Below are 6,000 nucleotides of genomic sequence, written 5' to 3'. Positions count from 1 at the left end.
TAATTTCGAAACGAGTACTGCGAAAATAGTTACCGGACGTATGTTGTTATCTATTTTATTTCATACTGTCAACATACTTTTTTATTCGATAAAATTATTATTATTTTGAGAAAAAATCCAAATCGAGTCACTTTTTCTGACATCGTTAGCAACCGCTCTTTGGTAAATGTTTTAATTTGTTTATTCGTGCAAATCAGCATCATATGTTTAAACACATAGTACTTATAACACTTTACAGGACTTATTGTTTTGTATAATCCGACTCGATGGACGAATGTTTTGTGCAATCCGTCTCGAAGGACCAATGTTTGTGCAATTCGGCTCGTCCTACCAGTATTTTTTGTAATCTGGTTGATACGACAATGTGATACCGAATTGCACTTTGATATTGCTCCAAGGACCTTTGTTTTCTTGCGTGCGAGATAATAGACAGCGTTCGGTTTCGATGTTTAATACAGGACGGTTACAGAAGTACTAAATTTACATTTGTATTTACAATAACAGGTAAAGCAAAAGAGACCCAAAAGGGTCAGTGGCCGCTTCCGGAAATGGAAAACTTGTCCTTTTTGGCCACGGAGGTAGAAGAGTGTCTCTTCTACCTCCGTGTTTTTGGCTCAATTTTATCGGACTTGTCCGTTTTTTTGATTTTACCGGAATAGTTCGATCCAGTAAAACGTCAAACTTGACATAGTATGAAGTAAAATAAATAAATTTTATGATGTAAATACAATTAAGTGTATCGATAATTCGCTACTGAAAATTTATTGAAATATAATTTGTGTTAAAAAAAGATTTTTGTGGTTTTATGGTTTATTAAATGTAATTAAAATAAATAATATCAAGAACTTGTATTATATATCAAAAACATTCATTGTAAATAAGAAAATTATGTAAATAAACCATAAAACCATACAAAATTTTCCTGCGACCTCTATTCAAAATCCCAGTTTACCAATAGGAATTAAGGCACAAAGATGTTTCACTGAATTTAATACCGATTTTTCAAGAAAAGTATGCTTATAAGCCTATAAGCGTCTAATGGATTAAAACAACAAATAATAATCACAATTTATTTGTTTTATGTGTTCATTACAATAATCCCATTTATTTACCAGAAACTTCTAAATTAAATAATATCTGGTTGACGAGAAATATCCGCAAATTTGTGTTAGGCTCATCTGGCAACGTTTTCGGTAGGTAGGTATCAATGGAACTAAAAGATTTGGTAATTTTCTTGGAAGAGTTTGTTTCTTCAATGAAAATTTATGGTTTTTAATTCTTCGGCCGCTTGAAAGTCTCGCCATGTGAAAATAGATTATTTGATAACCTGTTTCGTAATAATTGTAAATACGAACAAAAGCATATTTGCATATTCTAAACAACTGGCCATATCGATTCCAAACTTGTACAGATATGTTTTTTATTGTTTCTGTTTTCAATGAAATAAATTTTATTTGCAAAATACTTAATGTCTAACGACATATCACGCATACATACTACCCCATTTACTATATTTTCAATCTGTGCATTTTTCGCTTCATTCGTAGGAGCCAAGTAAGAAGTATCAGTGAGACCGGCGGTCTTTCAAAAGCTCGTAAATGAAAAGATTTAGTAAAGTTTCCTAGAACAGTCTGTCTCTTCATAAAAAAATTTAGACATTTTTACTATGAAATATTGGTACAATACGCTATATTCCACTGTTTGTTTTCTTTGAGATACGACTAGTTCTTGTGCCGAAGTGAAACACCAAAAAGTCTAAAGTCCGGAAATCAGAGTGAATTTTAAAACACATAAAACGACTTCTTTATTTATTTAAATATTGTCCTGTAACGTCCTGTGACGTGGAATGGAGTTTCTTAATGTACAAAAGTATGTTAGATAATAACCGAAAAATTTTCTTGATTAAAACTAAAGGAAACACAATTATTACTTGGAATAAAAATAAAGAATATCAAGAACTTGTGCTATGTATTAAAAATATTTAATTTCAAATAAGTAAATTATGTTAATAAACCATAAAACCACAAAAATCTTTTTTAACACAAATTATATTTCAATAAATTTTCAGTAGTGAATTATCGATATACTTAATTGTATTTACATCATAATAGTTATTTATTATATAAGCGGTTAAAGTGAATGTTTAATGAGCGGCCAGTTTAAGGCGAGAGCGGCGTATGCCGCGAGCGCCTTAAGACCACGAGTTACACATTCATTTTAACCGCGAGTGTAATACAAACTTTTATTCAATTTTGACAACCCCAAGTCCCAAATTGTGAAAAAATTGGTGATTCAAAGTTCACATTCGAGAAACGTCAGAATTGACAGCGACCAAATAAAAGTTTTATATGCGTAGAATTTAGGTTACAATATCAGGTGTGTGTGTGTAGTATGTGACTCTGGCGACGGTGTTTGTTTATTTTAAACAAACTAAAATTATCGAAAAATTGCAAAATCATGCAAGATTCCAACGGCAAAACTTGCTCCCAAAAAAGAGCAAATCAGAAAGTGTATCAAAAGTTCCTTAGATGGAAAGAGCAGCAAGACATTGGAGAAATTACAGAAATGGTAACCATGGTTTTAAAACAGCAAAATAAAAATTTTATTTCGCTAGCGGTTTAAAAATTTTATGGTGCTACCGGATAAACCAAAGCTTTAGTGGCCTACTGACGGCAAAATAAACGTTTGTTTACATGTCAAAATTGAATAAAATTTATTTATTTTACTTTATACTATGTCAAGTTTGACGTTTTACTGGATCGAACTATTCCGGTAAAATCAAAAAAACGGACAAGTCCGATAAAATTGAGCCAAAAAGGACAAGTGTTCCATTTCCGGAAGCGGCCACTGACCCTTTTGGGTCTCTTTTGCTTTACCTGTTATTGTAAATACAAATGTAAATTTAGTATTTCTGTAACCGTCCTGTATTAAACATCGAAACCGAACGCTGTCTATTATCTCGCACGCAATAAAACAAAAGTCATTGGAGCAATATCAAAGTACAATTCGGTATCACTTTGTCGTATCAACCAGATTACAAAAAATACTGGTAGGACGAGCCGAGTTGCACAAACATTGGTCCTTCGAGACGGATTGCACAAAACATTCGTCCATCGAGTCGGATTATACAAAACAATAAGTCCTGTAAAGTGTTATAAGTACTATGTGTTTAAACATATGATGCTGATTTGCACGAATAAACAAATTAAAACATTTACCAAAGAGCGGTTGCTAACGATGTCAGAAAAAGTGACTCGATTTGGATTTTTTCTCAAAATAATAATAATTTTATCGAATAAAAAAGTATGTTGACAGTATGAAATAAAATAGATAACAACATACGTCCGGTAACTATTTTCGCAGTACTCGTTTCGAAATTAAAGACTCGGCTACCTACTCGTCCTGAAACATATCACTCGTACTGTAAAATTTGAGCTACCGGACCGGACCGTATTTAGAATAACTTTAATTACCATTTATGTTTTCATCAACACTAACAAGTATTTAAAATAACAAGTAATAATTTGTTTGTATTGTTTATTCATTATAATAATTCCATTTATTCACCAGAAACTTTTAAACGAAATAAAATCTAATCGACTAGAAATAACGGCAAAGTTGTGCTAGGCTCATCTGGCAACGTTGCAAATTATATAAATGGTTACTAAGAGATTTTTACACATTGTTTTCGTCGCCCTCTGTCGAGTGGTAGCTTTATTAAATGTATTGTTGCTGTGATTTGGGTTATCTACGCGCGCGATTGGTGTCCAAGCTTTTCGCCGGCGTTTGACGGCCGACTGTTGGTGCGCCATCTCTTGTTCGCCGGCCGTTGGCCTGTTCGCTCCAAACAATAGCATGGGTCTATCTATATGTATTTAATCAATGTATCTACATATAGGCTATATAATATCACACTACGATCATTAGGAGCGAAGTAGCAATGAAAAATTCGGAAAAACTGGAAAATTATTCCTCCTTTGACAGCTTCCGTTGCTTACGCTGCTTAAACGGTTAAAGTTACGTAAAAATCATGTATGACGAAATTGTTCCCCTCTATAAAAGTTCTAAAGAAAAGTCCGCGACAGCATATGTTTATCTTTTAAGGTCGAGTCAGTATAACCTTTTTTATGGTAATGAAATTTGTTCTAAAATAATAATGCATTATGTATAAAATTTTCGCGTCACAGTGTTTGTAACCGAACTTCTCCGAAATGGGTTGACCGATTTGTATGAAATTTTTTATGTATATTCGGTAGGTCTGAGAATAGGTCGTAAACTATTTTTTAAACCCCTAAGTGATAAGGGTGGCCCACCCTAAAAAATTTTTGTCTATATTTTGGACAAAATTTTTTATTTTTATTTTTTTAAGAATTGGCATCAAAAAATACACATAACCCTAAATTTTCACCTTTCTACCACCAACCTCCATTTTTTAATCGTCTATATAATAAAAATCAATTGCTGTTCCTGTTAGTCTCGCTAAGCCTCAAAAACGGCTTGATCGATTTGAAGAATTTTTTATATTACGGGGATGGTTTATAAATAAAAAAAATAAGGAAAACTTAAAAGAACAGTTAAAAAATTAAAAAATTCTAAAAATTTTGTATGGGAATCGCCATCGCCACTTCGAATTAATTTCAATAGTTGACGTTTCTGTCGTCTAACTGACGTGTCATACAAAACTAATTCTTCCGTGCAATTGTGAAAAGTATATTGCATTTCAAATCGTTCTTTGTTTTTTCGTAAAAAAAAAAACGTAGTTTATTTTAAAAGTCTTGGTTAAAATGAATTTAATTACACATTGCGAAAGTTTCTTATTAATTTTAATCTGCCATTCTATTTACCTATATTCACTTTGTTGGTTTCGACAAAACCTCAAACTTTACCGTTATTCGAGGATTTAATTTGAAGTTTTCAATGTTTTAAAGTTCTCAAGACAAAATGTACAGATTTGACTGACTGTGAAAATAATTCTGTGTCGTTTTATGAAGTTCATTAAAATGCCGAGAAAACGACAACCTCACATAGGTCCACGAAGTCAATCAAATGTGCGACGAACTATCTCAGGTGCAAACCGCAATGATTTATTTCATGGGTAATTCGGATATGGAAGTTGATCAGCGTTGTGCTCATAATCAACATAATCAAACATTGAAGCGAGACATTGGGTGGTATGAATAAAACTGAGTAGAAACTAATATTCGAAGTACGAAGTACCTACTTCATTATTACTCTTATATACCTGAGCATCTACTCTATGTAGTGAGTACCTACTTGGAAACATTGTATATCCCCGGACACAAATTGAACATCTACCTACGCGTTTTGTGAGCATTTAATCTAAAAATGAGCATCGGTGGTGGCAAATGACTGAGCTGTCTGTAAAGCAGCTTAAAAAACGAGTAGGATCGTTGTAAGAGTGAATTTTGACTAAACATGGCGACTTTCATGAACGTGGAACGTCGTCAAAAGGTGCATTCAGTTTGAAAAACACATTAGGAGCAGGAATATCGAAAACTTTTCAGGTAATTAACTTTTATTTAAAATAAATTGTGCAGTGCATTTTTTATAACACTGACCATAGGGATTCCCATCTCAAGGTGTCTACCCCATACTAACTTATATTTTGGTGACTCGATTTTTGCTTTGATGGTTGAACACTGTCACTGTTGTCCTTTTTTGTTGTATCGAAATGCTACTTGGGCATTAACTGTTACCTACTGAAGTATTAATATCATCTAGAAAAACTAGAAATATTTGGTTTGATATTCGAGTAGATACTTCGTATTTCGAGTATGAGCATCTACTGAGTTTTATTTATTAAACCATTGTCAAAAAATTGTTCGAACGTTGTTTCGACAGAACTTCCTTCGCACCAAAAGCATAATGAAACATATTCAGCATTTTCGAGTTGAGTCTTTTCTTCACACAATTTGTGATGACCTAATCAACATTTACGATTAACACGTATACCACCTTGGATTGGTGCAGTGTAATACT

This window comes from Zophobas morio, unplaced genomic scaffold, assembly GCF_036711695.1.
Source record: "Zophobas morio isolate AGI-343-1 ecotype UQ-CSIRO unplaced genomic scaffold, CSIRO_AGI_Zmor_V1 ptg000012l, whole genome shotgun sequence".
Lineage (NCBI taxonomy): Eukaryota > Metazoa > Arthropoda > Insecta > Coleoptera > Tenebrionidae > Zophobas > Zophobas morio.
The sequence above is the reverse complement of the archived record's forward strand: the minus strand, read 5'-3'. Positions refer to the sequence as shown.